The 15281-nt window shown below is 40.6% G+C and overlaps 2 pseudogenes; both read left to right on the top strand.

Annotated features, from left to right (window-relative positions):
* Positions 1–572: 572 nt before the first annotated feature.
* Positions 573–1804, top strand: LOC119542628 (annotated as a pseudogene).
* Positions 1805–3431: 1627 nt separating this feature from the next.
* On the top strand, positions 3432–12526 carry LOC119542627 (annotated as a pseudogene).
* The last annotated feature ends 2755 nt before the right edge of the window (positions 12527–15281 follow it).

The raw sequence follows: 15281 nt of genomic DNA, 5'->3' as shown, positions 1-15281 counted from the left end.
TTTCTCTTAACATCTGGATACAGCTCATTAATCTGTCTCCTACACCACTTTCCTTCAAGCAGGCAATCACCTGGACAAATCTGATGCCTTTCATTTTAACCAGCTCCTCATAATCATTCTTCATTTGCACACTGGTGCCATCAAAGAAGTATTCCTATTTTTCTGATGCCCTCTTGGAATACTTACAACCTGCTGTCATTTTTCAAAATGGAGAAAAAAATGTCTTTGAAAAGCAAAGCTGTGTGTGGTTGGAATGTTTTCATTCTCTAGGCTCAGGGGGAGCACCTGAGAAGCTCATAACCCACCTGGTTTGGCTGCTTTGCTGAAGACGCTCTACACATTGTTGTGACTCATTGCTGTCAGCATCAACAGGAATTGAACTGTGCCAGCAATTCTGAAAGGAGTCGTGTCTACTGCTGTGAAAGTCATTGACTTTATCAGAGCTTGGTCCTGACCTCAGCCTTTTCAACAAATTTTGTCTAGAAAAGCAGTCAGAGTAGGAAGCCCTTCTTTATTACAAACAGTTCACTGACTTTCCTTGGAGCAGATCTTAAAGTATGTGATTGAACTTCATGCCGAGGTTTAAAAGAGAGAGAGAAAGGGAAGCCTCCTCAGAACAATTTAACAGGGAGGAGTTCATTTATGGTTTTTATATGGTAGATATTTTTGATCATGAGTTTAAGGTGAATCGTTTGATTCAAGGTCCTACCGAAGCGTATGGATGCTGCTAAAAGAAACCCCCCACCAACTCTTATGGCCCAGCCGCCATTTTAGGAGGTGGAGATCAGAGGCAAGCAATGATTCACACTTTCCAATGTATAGGAAGGACTTCCTATGCTTTGAAGCCTAATGAGAAAGATTGGGCTCTCAAAAAGTCTCTGCAAGTAGAAATCTTCAATACCTAAAGACACCACAGAATTCTTTTAAATGCACCAAGGATGTGCTTCTTTTGTCTTTGCACCACAATGTCTGGCATACAGCAGTTGCTCTATAAATGGCTGTCAAATGGCACACAATCAGGCTGTCTGAAAGTTGCCCCAGAAAGAAGCTCATTGTCTCCCAGGGTTTCATGGGTGGAGTGTGGAGACAGTTTGGGGTGGGAAAGTATTCCTTGCTATATGTTTCACAGCCATGATTTGATATGCAACCTTGCAGATTCAGAACTCTGATTTTATTAGCAATTGAAGAGCATATTGATGTCTCAGAGACAGTCACATACAAGAGCCAAATGATTCATTGATTTATAATGAAAAATATGAAGATCAAAAATATAGGAATGTTAAAGTCATCATGATCAGCATGTATTCTCCAAGAAGGCAGACATATATGGGAGTAAAAATATAACTGGAGAGCCTGAGGAGAGGAGCAGCCATTGCTGCTGCGAGGTCTGAGCACCGGGCTGCAGCAGTGGCCTACTGCTGGCAAAATGGGAAGGATGATTCATATTTGTGACCAGAGAATAGCATGAAACTCCAAGCAATGCAGAGCTAGTGACCGAAGACCCAAGGATCCGTAGGGGAAGCACAGATTGATACTGCCAAATGGAGATATTAACTGTAACTGCCCATGCCTTAGGGGAATGGCCAAGGCCCTTGTGGGGAACAGATCAAGCCGGCCTTTTCCTGCTTCCACTAGAGCATGGAGGTTGTCAAGGTGTCAGACTGTGTAGACCAGTTCAGGGCCATGCAGGAGTGCATGCAGAAAGGATGAGGAAGAAGAGGAAGAGAAGAAGCTGGCAGAAGGTTTCGAGGAAATGACTCCCATTGGGGCCACCACAACCAAAGAAGAGGAGGAGTCAAGCTAATGCCTGGACTCCGATTCTTCCATTTCAGACTGATATGGAACTTTTGCAAAATGCCTTTCGGTTACTCACCAAGAAAGTATCTTTTCTTCTGTTGTTCTGTGCACTGTAATTTACAAAATAACTTATTTTGATGATAGAACGCTTGGCCCCTTGACAAATACACTGAATAAGATGGGGTTTTATGCATGTGTGTCCTATGTAAATCTATCAGCAAATATAGCTGCCACTATTGAATTCTCTTTTCTCAGATTGCCCTGAATTTTGCCACTTCGAAATAATGTGCTGGATATTCTGTGCAACCAAAAATCATTACACAAGTGTATTTCTTATGCATGAGTTGATTTATTCTGACCCATTATATCGCTTTTAGTACATTTCATACCCCTTCAGGAAATGAAACAAAAACATCTTCCTATAAAAATGCCCATTCCTAATAAATGAGGCCAGATTATCCAACATTTATTTCTCAAAAACCATCTTGACCTTTTCTATATGAGAAAGTACCATGAGGTTATTATATACTTCATTCTTGATACATTTTGGTTTCCATTTTTGCATTGAATTCCAGGTTTCCTACCTTCGGAAGGTAGAGATTTTGATCCTCTGATGGTAGAGATTTTGATCCTCTGATTCGCAGTCTTTTTCTAAGTGAAAGGAAAGGCTGGTTAGCACTGTTCCTTGTTATTCTGAAAGTCCAGGTTTGGGGCCTGGGTTAATACTTGTTCTGTCTCTGCCAGTTCAGAGGCAATGTTCTTGAGAGATGGGGACCTACTGCCACAGAGTAACAGCCAAGAGAGAAAACGGTGTGAATTAAGTACTTGATTAAAAGGAAAAAAGGATTAAAAAAAAAAAAAAAACCCCACATAACTTGAAGTTTACTTGGTAAATATGGAAAGTGAACAGAGGGGTTAATTGGAGGAGTTTGGTATTTATTGGCCTTAGCTAAGAGAGCCTGAGGCATCCATCTCCACAAATGAGGGGAGTCCTGCCAGAGGGAGGGGGAATGGCTGTCCCCAGGACCTTTGCATTCTGACCCTTGATTTGCTGAGGAGGCTGACTTACCTGCTACTGACGCATACGTTCTTTCTTTGGGTATGTTAATAATTTTAATTGATTAGGTCACCATTTTATAGGTCAGACTTCTTTCAGGTGATTTTGCATATCCCTGCAAAACTCATTTTTTGAACTTTTTAAAAGTTAATTCTACAGCATACTAATTTTAACATTTTCCAAGGCAACTCAAAAAGGGGCTAGTTCCTTTATCTTCTATTAGAAATTGCTCCTAATTTTAAGTCAATGTATAAGTTACATGAAGAAGGTGATTGTAGTCATTCACTCAACAAACATTTTAAGGCAGCACCTACTGTGTGCCAGGCTTGTACTGAGCAAGTTATGGTTCTAGGCAATGGAGTAGAAAGATGAGTGTGTAAACACATATGTAAATAAAAACAGATACATAAAAGAATATTTGTATAAAAAGATTTGTTGTAAACAAGATGATAGTATTCAGTTCTGAGTAGAAATATGAACGAATTGCTGTGGGCAGCACAGACTGAGGAAAGAGATGGCTTCAACAGGAATGAACAGATTTTTCAAGTAGATAATATAGGAAATTGCATTCCGACAGATGGAACCACTTGTGCAAAGGCACCAAGATGTTAAAGTGCCTACAAGGAATGGAGAGGTGTGGCTGAAAAACTAGGAGTGGAGACAAAGTTATGCTGGAGGGGATGAGGGCTCAGGGATGAGGCTACCTGAGCCCTTCCGGGCAAAAGGCACTGTAGAGCTTGCCTACCTATCTGAAGTTTCTTTCAAATCTTAATTAACCCTGGAACACCAGGCTCTCCTTGTTTGCCTTCTGTATTCATTCTCTGTCTCTTTTCCGAAGACTCTAATTTCCTCAGTTTGTTCCTTAAATCTGTGATTCAAAAAATTAGTGTTTGAATACATAATGCATGTGTGTGGCATGATATTCAAAAGTAACATGAACAAAGAGTGAAAAATGAAGTTTCCCTTCCACCCCGATGGCCAGCCACTCAGTTTTGTTCTCCCAGGAGCAGCCACTGGTACCAGCTTCCTACATATCCTTTCAGGGAGTCTCTGGATGAGCACGAATATTTGTGTGTTTGCGTGTGTGTATGCTTGTGTGTGCATGCGTTTGTATGCCTATGAATGTATGTATGCATACAAATGAGGTCTCTTGTATATAATTTTTTACGCAAAGGATAGAATACTAATGCATTTTACTTTTCTTCACTCAAATCGATCTTAGATATCTTTCCATGTCCATTCATTTTTTAGTCATTCATTTGACAAGTATTTGTCCAGTAAAGGTCACAAATCGAAAGCAGATTCCCGCACAACCATAGTTTGGATGCTCAATGCAGTTTATTTATTTGCTTAATTGCAAGCTGCAAACACAACCAATAGGCAATAACCAGGGCATACAACACATTTAAACGTGGAGGACACCAGAGTCTCTAAAGTCCACAGGCCTTAGGGCTGACGCAAGGCAGGCAGTGACCTTTAATAAGGAGCCGATGGTCAGGGTGTCAGTGGAGGGTCTAAAGTCATCAGTGGGAGGGGCTGGTCACAGTGAGGCAAGGACAGCAGCCAGGCTCACAGCACAGCACAGATGCTGGAGCCGGCAGGCAGAGAGACCCAGTGCTAGTCTGCCTTGACCCGGCGCTCCTTGGAGTAGTGTCGGCACTGAGTTTTTATGCCTCAGAGGTCTGGTCAGTCGTGTCCTTATCAAGGGAGTGTCCCTCTGGCAGGTATCAAGTGAGTCCATATCAGATCCTCACAGGAATGCCTGGTTATCTATCACTTGTTAAAAAAACATGTTTTTCTCCATTTGTTTACATTTTAATTGTGGTCACATGTTTACAGTGTTTTGGGGATTCAAAATCACTTCAATACACAACTTATTGAATATCTACTACATGCCAGGCACTTTTAGGGGCTAAGGATACAGCAGTGGACAAAACAGGCAAAATCTCTGCCTTCATGAACCTTACATACTGATAGAGGGGTGCAGAAAAAGATCATCACAAACCTAATAAGCAATGAAATATATATAGTACGTCAGATAGCAGTAAGTCCTATGGAGAAAAATAAAGCAGGGCTGGGAGAATAGATGTTGGAGGGTGGCTGCAGGGATCTAACAGATTCAGGGCTGCCTTCCCCCTTTATTGGTCCCATAGCATTCTGTCAAATGAATATACCATAATTTGTTTAATCACTCCCCTACTAATGGACATTAATGTCTCTAATCTTTTGTTGTTACAGTGATGCAATCTTTGCAAGTATGTCATTTGGCACATCTAAAAGTAAATGTATTTGTCCGTTTGATTACTAGAAGTGGAATCGCCATTTCAAAGGGTCTGTGAAGTGTTCCTTTTAAAGGATATTGTCAGACTGCTCTCTGAAGAGCACCTGTTTACACTTGTTTGAGCAATGTGTGGGAGGGCACATCCTCAACACAGCCTGTTGAGTTTTGTAATTTTTGCCTATCTGATGAATAAAGCCCACAATCTTTTATGTCTAATTTGCATTTCACTTGTTATGATTGAACTTGTGTCCCCTTGTATGCTTAAAGGCCATTTTTAATTCCTGTATACTGTCCTTTGCTGAATTTTTTATTGTGTCAGGTTTCTTCATTTTAGATTTGTAGGAACTCTCTGCTGAGAAAGGAATTTAGTCCTTTGTCTAGGATTTGGGTTGCAAATATTTTACACAATTTTTCAGTTCTCTTTTGACATGTTTCTAATAAACAACTTTTTAATGCATCAGATTTTTATTATTATGTAGTCAAATTTAACTTTTTTATGGCCTCAGAAATTATTTTTAAATTTTCCTTATGCTCTCTTCAATGGTTTGTTTTTAAAACTTAAATATATGGTCCATCTGGGTCTCACTGCTGTGAGATGCAGTCAGGAACTGAGCCCAGGAAATGAACAGTGGCCTGACTTCACCCATCTTACCCTCAGTTCCATCAGGCCATGGGCTCACTGAATGACATAGGAGGCCAGATCACCTGCACTGTTTAAATTGTTAATGTTTTTCTCTTTCTCTCCCTTTTTATGTGTGTTTTTTGCAAAGTGTGCAAAGTTGATATTGTAAAATTTATAACAGGCCAGAAATGTAGGTTCTTTTAGGCTTTGTGGGTTATTCAGTCTCTGTTGCAGCTAGTCAACTCTGCCACTGTAGGGCAAACGCAGCCATAGATAACACACAAGCAAATGAACTTGGCTGTGTTCCAATACAACATTATTTTTGGACAATGAAATTTGAATTTTATATGATTTCCTTGTGTCATGAAATATTACTCTTCTTGTGATTTTTTTCCAACCATTTAAAAATGTAAAAACCATTTTTAGTTCACAGGCAGTATAAAAACAGGAGGTAGACTGGATGGGCCCACAGGCCATAGAGCACCAACTCCTGAGTTATAAGAATGTATGATGCCATAGTACAATCAGAAGGTTCATGGACCAGGCATAAATACTGATGTTCTCCAAATTCCTCACCCAGTCTCCTGCTCTTCTTGCTCTATATATTCTGGATGACCTGACCAATATCAAAGTCCTTAACTACCTCTTGCAGCTGAAAATACTTGAAAGCATATCTAGTGCCAACTTTCTTGCTCTGCTTCAGAGCCACTCTACTGGTGTCTGTTGCTGTATAACAAATCACCCCAAAAGTTAGTGGTTTTTTTTTAATTAATTTTATTGAGATTGTTCACATACCATACAATTATCCAAAGATCCAAAGTGTACAATCAACTGCCCACACTACCATTGTACAGCTGTGTATCCAGCACCACAATTAATTTTTTTTCAATTTTTAGAACATTTTCATTACTCCAGGAAAGAAATAAAGACAAAGAAAAGGAAACTGAAATCCTCCCATACCCCAACCACTCCCCTCCATTATTGACTCATAGTATTGGTATAGTACATTTGTTACTGTTGATGAAAGAATGTTAAAATACTAGTAACTGTAGTACATAGTTTGCAGTAGGTATATATTTCCCCAATATACCCCTCTCTTGTTAACTTCTAGTTATAGTGTCATACATTTGTTCTAGTTCATGAAAGAGATTTCTAATATTTGTACAGTTAATCACAGACATTGCCCACCACAAGATTCACTGTTTTATACATTGCCATCTTTTAACCTCCAACTTTCCTTCTGGTGACATACATGACTCTGAGCTTCCCCTTTCCACCACATTCATGCACCATTCAGCACTGTTAGTTTTCTCACATCTTTGTTCATTTCCAAACGTTTAAGTTCAGCCTAGTTGAACATTCTGCTCATACTAAGCAACCACTCTCCATTCTTTAGCCTTGTTCTATATCTTGGTAACTTATATTTTATGTCTATGAGTTTACATATTATAATTAGTTCCTATCAGTGAGACCCTGCAATATTTGTCCAGCTAGGAAGCAACAATGGAAAGACAGAATTAAACTAAAGTAGAATAAAGAGTCAGAGAACATTGCCAATGCCAAGAGTCCCATACCCCTCCCTTATGTCCCCCTCTTAAAGGCATTTAGCTTCGGTATACTGTGTTTGTTACATTAAAGGAAGCATGATACAATGCTTCTATTAACTATAGTCTCTAGTTTGCATTGATTGTATTTTTTTTTTCCCAATACCACCCTATTTTTAACACCTTGCAGGGTTGACATTCATTTGTTCTCCCTCATGTAAAAACAGATTTGTACATTGTATCACAATTGTTGAGCACTCTAGGTTTCACTGAGTTATACAGTCGCAGTCTTCATCTTTCCTCTTTCCTTTTGGTGTCCCACATGCTCCTAACCTTCGTCTTTCAACCATACTCACAGTCATCTTTGTTCAGTGTACTTACATTGCTGTGCTACCATCACCCAAAGTTGTGTTCCAAACCTCTCACTCCTGTCTTTTCCTATCTGTCTGTAGTGCTCCCTTTAGTATTTCCTATAGAGCAGATATCTTGTTCACAAACTCTCTCATTGTCTGTTTGTCAGAGAATATTTTAAACTCTCCCTCATATTTGAAGGACAGTTTTGCCAGGTATGGGATTCTTGGTTGGTGGATTTTCTCTTTCAGTATCTTAAATATATCACCCCACTTTCTTCTTGCCTCCATGGTTTCTACTGAGAAATCCACACATAGTCTTATGAAGCTTCCTTTGTATGTGATGAATTGCTTTTCTCTTGCTGCTTTCAGGATTCTCTCTTTATCTTTGATGTTTGATAATCTGATTATTAAGTGTCTTGGCATAGGTCTATTCAGATCTATTCTGTTTGGGGTATGCTGCGCTTCTTGGATCTGTAATTTTATGTCTTTCATAAGAGATGGGAAATTTTCATTGATTATTTCCTCTATTATTGCTTCTGCCCCTTTTCCCTTCTCTTCTTCTTCTGGGACACCCATGACACATATATTCATGCATTTCATGTTGTCATCCAATTCCCTGAGCTGTTTTTCCATTCTTTTCCCTATCTGTTCTTTTGTGTGTAGGATTTCAAGTGTCTTGTACTCCAGTTCCTGAGTGTTTACTTCTGTCTTTTGAAATCTGCTGTTGTATATCTCCATTGCGTCTTTCATTTCTTGTGTTGTGCCTTTCACTTCCATAGATTCCGCTGGTTGTTTTTTCAAACTTTTGATTTCTACCTTATGTTCACCTAGTGTTTTTATTATACTTTTCATCTCTTTTGCCATATCTTCCCTAAACTTGTTGAATGGGTTTAAGCATTAGTTGTGTCAATTCCTGTATCTCAGTTGAAGTGTAAGTTTGTTCCTCTGACTGGGCCATATCTTTGTTTTTCTTAGTGTAGGTTGTAGTTTTCTGTTGTCTAGGCATCTGGTTTCCTTGGTTACCCCAATCAGGTTTTCCCATACCAGAATGGGCTCAGGTCTGAGAAGGAGGCAATATTCAGTATCAGGTTTCCCTGAGGGTGTGTCTTAAAAGATTGACACACCCTGTGAGGCCTCTAGTCACTGTGCTTTTCCTAACCTGCCCAGTGGGTGGCACCTGTCAGCCTTTCACTCCTGACTGGTGTAAGGAGGTGTGGCCTCCTTAGTTTCTGTTTTGCCTGTTTTCCCCCAGGCTCTGGGGTCTGGTTCTGAGTGGAAGGCCAGTAGTAGAGCTGGGTACCACCTTCTTCCTCTTAGGGAAGATACACCCCCTAGGGCATTATCATCTGCATTTAAATAGGTTCTTTGTCTCTCTGACTCTGCTGTCTCCACCCTTTTCTGGGTCAAAGCAGTGTGAACTGAAAATGACTGAGGATTTCTCCACTGAGTTTCTCAGGTTTAGAGAGAGAAAAAGGGACAGAAAGCCCCCTTTCAGAGCCAGTCCACAGACCCCCAATTTTACTCATCAGCCAGAGGTAACACCTGGTCTTCTGGGATCCCTCTCCTGGGACAGATGAGTCTTCTGGTTCTTTAAGGTCAATCATCACTAAAAGCCTCTGTCTGCTTTTTGGGGGTTTGTAACTTGTATTGAGCAGTCCACATTTGTTAATTCAGTTGAAGCTGGGCTGAGCTATATTCACTTGTTCAAAGAGTGCTGCTTTCTACCACAGCTAGATTTTGCAGCTAAGCCTGCTATGGGGGGAGGGCACTCCCAGCATGGTTCCACAGCTTTTATTTACAGATTTTATGCTGCAGTCTCAGGCATTCCTCCCAATCCAGGTTGGTGTATGATGTGTGGACAGTCACGGCTGTTCCCCAGCAGTTATTCCAGCTTATTTACTAGTTGTTCCTGGTTGTTTATTAATTGTACCAGGGGTCTAACTAGCTTCGACATCTCTCTATGCCACCATCTTGCCACTCTCAGTGGCTTTTTTTGTTACTTATTAAAATTATTATTGTTGTTCATGAATCAGTGCATCTCCCTCATCTCAGCTGGCCTTGCTCATCCATCTGCAGTCAGCTATTGCTATAGGCAGGTAGCTTTATTGAAATTGTCTGGCTCTCTCATGTTTCTGGTCCTTGCCTAGGACAACTGGGCTGACTTGGCTCAGGTCTATGCTTAGACCAAACTTCTTGTGACCCAGGCTTAGAACTGACACACCATCTTTTCAGCTGCATTCTGTTGACCAAAGCAAGTCATAAGGCAAGCCAAGATTCAAGGCACAAGGAAATAGAGTCCACCTCTTGATATGCAAAGTCCAGAGCTTATGGCACAGAAACAGATAGGAGGATAGATTTGGGCCATTTCTGTGATCTTCACACCCATAAATTCACATATCCTCTTCAATAGCCCACAGACACCTCAAACTAAGTATGTCCAAAGTTAAAGTCCTAATTTTCCACCAAGACCTTCTTTTTCTCCTGTATTTCCTACCTCAGTAGCATCTCCATCCACCCTATTTAGAAATCTGGGAGTGATTTTGCACTGTTTCATTTCATTTAGTTTCTCAAGTGACTGAGTCACCAAATTCTGTAGAATTTTACCTCTCTAATATATTTCCATTTAAAAAATTAAGGTAGGAACAGGACAGAGATGGAACCAGAGCCAAGCACAGGTAGTGGATGTGGTCCTGCTGAGAGCAGAAGGTGCAGTGAATGTATACTTGACATCAGTGACCAGTGATAACCTAAGTTGACATGACATGCTGGCTTGGATCAATGAGTCTCTGCAGTTGAATTTGACAAAGATTAAACAGTTGTGCTCGGGGGCTGCCTATTGTCATTTTATGGACATGCGTTCCCTGGCTCCATTGCCTTGAAGAAAGTGAAATTCCAAGCTAAGTTAGAATGTGAATACATCCAGACCTTCAAAATACTACAAGCAGGTTTTAAGAGAATGGGTGTTCAATTTAGAAGGCCAAGCCCTTGATCTTGTGAAACATATTCCTGCAGAAGAGAGGCTAATCCTACTTATAATTGTGCCTAAGAGTCAGCCCAAGAGAAACTCTTCTGTTGCTCAGATGTCGCCTCTCTCTCTAAGCCTACTTGGCAGGTAAACTCACTGCCCTCCCCCCTACATGGGACATGACTCCCAGGAGTATAAATCTCCCCGGCAATGTGGGACTTGACTCCTGGGGATTAGCCCGGACCCAGCATTGTAGGATTGAAAAAGCCTTCTTGACCAAAAGAGGGAAGATAAATGAAATAAAATAATGTTTCAGTGGCTGAGATTTCAAATGGAGATGAGGTCATTCTGGAGGTTTTTCTTATGCATTATATGGATATCCCTTTTTAGTTTTTAGTGTATTGGAATAGCTAGAAGGAAATACATACCTGAAACTGTTGAACTACAACCCAGTAGCCTTGATTCCTGAAGACGATTGTATAAGTATATGGTTTACATGGTGTAACTGTGTGACTGTGAAAACCTTGTGATCCATACTCCCCTTATGCAGTGTATGACACATGAGTAGAATAATGGGGACAAAAAAGTAAATGAGTAATAGAGGGAGATGGGGGATGGGATGTTTTGGGTGTTCTTTTTTGTGTTTTTATTCTTATTTTTATTTTTTTATTTTTTGGAGTAATGAAAATGTTCAAAAGTTGATTGTGGTGATGAGTGCACAACTATATGATGGTGCTGTGAGCCACTGATTGTACACTGTGGATGATTGTATGGTATGTGAAAATATCTCAATAAAACTGAATTTTAAAAAAAAAGAGAGAATGGGTGTTGACAAAATAATTCCTGTGAACAAATTAGTGAAAGGAAAATTTCAGGACAATTTTGAATTTGTCCAGTGGTTCAAGAAGTTTTTTTATTCAAACTATGATGGAAAAGACTATGATCCTATATTATCTATATATATTGTCTAAATGTTAGACAAGGTCAAGAAATGGCAGTGTCTCCCTCCCTTGTTGCTCCAGCTCTGAAAAAACCAAAGAAACCTCTCAGCTCTAGCAATGCAGCTCCCCAGAGGCCCATTTCAACATGGAGACTCCTGCATATCCTAAGGCTGGCCCAGGGGTGGTGAGAAAGAACCTGGTGTGGGCAATGGAGGTGATGAAGGGGCTGAGTTGATGCAGCAGGTCAACATATTGAAACTCACTGTTGAACACTTGGAGAAGGAGAGAGATTTCTGGAAAACTAAGGAACATTGAATTGATTATTAGGAGAATGAGGGGGATTACAACCCTGTATTGCAGAGGACTGTGAACAACTGTATGCCACAGATGAAGGCTTGGAGATACCTGATGAAGGGGGCCCACAGGAGGAACAAGAATAATATTTACAGCCTGGACCAGCACAGCAGCCATTCAAACTCTTCACTCCAAATCATGTGCTTAACTGTAAAACACTCCCTTCTATTATGCTTAGAGGACTCTCTGGTTTCTTTTCATAAGCAAAATGTACCTCTACTTAAAAAGTGCACTTTGCAAAAGTTTCACTTCTTTTCCATTAAGCATGAGGAGCTTTTACCTTGTAGAAGAGCAGTATTAACATCTGGTTGCTTCATCTAGGGAATAAAGAGGCTGACCCTGGGCCTCATCATGTGGTTGCTGGAAACACTGATTGCTGGAGAAGGTGTTTTTATGTAATACATTGAAGTGGAGACCTCAGCAGAGAAATGGAAAGACTGAATTGAATTTTCAGCTAATGTGAAATCTTGCCAAAGAACGTTTTAATAAATAAATGCCTTAGGAGTATTTAAAATATGTTTCCATATTTCAAAATGCAAAATGTAACATAACAGATTTTATGTGCTTGGTGTTGTGTTTAGGAAGGAAGGGCCAGACCTTGGAACCTTTGGAACCTGCTGTTCACAAGGCTTTGTGGGACTGCTTGAATCCTTGTAGGCCTAGACATTGGCCCAAGAGGAATGTTCCTCTGTAAATCCATTTGGTGTCACTAACCAATTGCATCCCTCCTAAAAAGCAAGAGGGATTGTTGCCTGGATGAATACAGGGTGTGTTTCAACCCTGAGATATTTGAGTTAAAGAGCTCAATTTTCATTGAGCATTTCTCTGATAATTTTTCCAATTATCCCCCGAATTTCTGTGTATTGTGTTATTTGGGAAATGAGATGTGTCCAGTTTTTTAATCCAAGAACTACTTTGGGGGACTTGTCCACGTCTCTGGATGCCCCATTTTACTGTCTTTTAAGTTTGCATTTAACATGTTTCTCTTCTCTGGTCCCCTTGCCCACTGGGGACTCCTCTTTGACTCCTTAAAGTTCACTGCTTAGAGTGGAAATACAGCAGGCAGGTGACCATGCTGCAAGTTCTTTATGGACCTCTGGCAAAGGGAGTGGTCAGTGAAGGCCATCACTACCTTAGATCTGCCAGGCTGAGGAGTTTTCCATACATGCTATCCACAGCTCTCCACTGCTATCAGTATTGCACTAATCTCTTTGGAGGTAAATTCATTAGTGTATCACTAAATGTTAATTTTCTTATGCAGAAAATACAGTATCATGACTGATTTAATTATTAATGTTTAAAATATTCCATTCTTTAACTCTCCCTCATTTGCTTTTGCCCACAGCCTATTCAGATCCTTTGACAGAATTGTCCAAAATGTGTGTCCCCACTACTGAGGTTGTTCAGCCTCAGATGTATTTGTATTGATTTGTTTCTGATGGTAGTTTGTCCTACAATGTGTGTAGAAAGCAGGTATTTTATGATAAAATTGTTGTGTAGTGCATGCTTTGTTGGGAATTCAGAGGAAAACCCCAATTTGGTGATTAACAATTCCAAAAAAATGCAAGTAACTAGCCATTGTTCAAATTCCATTGTATTGGGAACTCATTTTCCTCCTAGTCTTTCTTGACAGGGTGCTTTTCTTTTTTTTCTTTCTTTCTTTTTTTTTTTTTTTTTTCTTTAAACAGTTTCTAAATAAAATTCTGTATTTAAAAAAAAAAAAAAATTAGGTTCATGGACTGGGTCTAATAATGAAAGAGAAAAGACCCAAAAGGACATTATTGGGACATATGTATGGAAACATTGGAATATAGACTGTAAACTTTATATGAATGTTAAATTACTTGAACTTGATAAGTGTACCTAAGCTGGTTATGTAAGTGAATATTCATGTTCTTAGAAAATGTACATGGAATTATTAAGTATTTAAAGAGCTTTATATATACAACTGACTCTCAAAAGTTTAGAAAATAGATGGATAGATGGAAGGAAGGAAGGAAGGAGAGATATATGGCAAATGTGGCAAAATGTTCAAAGTTGGTGGATCTGGGGATCAAAGATTGCGATTAGGAAAGACAGAGAAAAATTCTCCTCTGTGAAAAACACTAGATAAAAGACAGAAAGTGCTCCAGAATAGCAGTTCCAGGGTTCCACTGGCTGGGCAGGGACTTATGTATCCATAGTGACTGAGCACTTGGAGAAACTGAGACTGTGTTCGGAGTCATGTAAGGGTTTGATCCAGAAAGCCGCTGTGGAAATGGCAGCTGGACTCACACTGTGGTAGGGAGAAACCAAGAGATTGTGTTTGGAGAAGGGTTTGAGTAAGACCCAGAGAGCGTCAAGGAGCTGACAGCAGGAGCCACAGCCAAGCATGGTGGGGAGTGCCTTCCATGCCCCAGGACCAGCCTCAGTATCTGGTGTGGGTGATAGCCTCTTGAACACTGCAGCTAAAAGCCCCAAGCCAGGAAAGAGCTGCTGCAGCAGGCAGATGATCGCGGAAGTGGGTAGTCTCCATGCGCCGTGCAGCTATCTTTGCAGCAGGCTGGGAGACACCCCTTCCTAGTGCCATGGCAGAAAGCTTCCTGAAGTGAATTTGGGATTTAGTTGGCTTCTGATGGGTGCACACTCCTCTTCTGCAGAAGCCCGCTGGGTGCACAGCCTAGAGGCAGAGGTGCCACATGGAAGTGCCAGGAGCCCTATAACAAGCTCAGGGACTTGTGGGCCCATGGCAGAGAGAGACTTGGTGGAATATGAGCTGAAGGGTTAGACGCAAGCTGTGGCCCCAAGTATTCCAGCCGCATCCCCAAGAATGGCTGAGAATACTGAGTTTTAAAGCCATCTTCCCTGCCAAACTGCACAGAGCACACCCCCCACCCACAGGGCTGGTGGTCCCCACTGCACATGGAAAATTGGTGCACTGATTGGACATCCACATGGTTTGGACCCCCATTTGCTGCATAAACAAAATTGGGGAGAACTGGATTGAGGGTAAGAGGTGGCTTGGGATCGCCATCTGTTGGTAGGTTAGAGAAAGTGCACTGCACCAAGCTGTAGCTCTGGCAAATTATAGATAATTGTTTAAATAAGTCTGCATATCCTAAAAGAACCCAATCAAGATAAGCAAATGCCAAGAGGCCAAAAACAACAGAAAATTATAAAGCATATGAAGAAACCAGAAGATACAGATAACCCAAACACCCAGATTAGAAAATCAGAGGAGAAACAGAACTTGGAGAAATCAAATCAAAGGAATCACAAACACCAGTACCATGACTCAGGATATAAAGGACATCAAGAGGACCCTATGAGAGCATAAAGAAGAATTTGCAAGAGCAAATAAATACACATTCCTATCATACCCCAAGAA

This window comes from Choloepus didactylus, chromosome 8 (genome assembly GCF_015220235.1).
Source record: "Choloepus didactylus isolate mChoDid1 chromosome 8, mChoDid1.pri, whole genome shotgun sequence".
Taxonomy (NCBI): Eukaryota; Metazoa; Chordata; class Mammalia; order Pilosa; family Megalonychidae; genus Choloepus; species Choloepus didactylus.
Note: the sequence above shows the minus strand (reverse complement) of the source record. Positions and strands in the feature narration are given on the sequence as shown.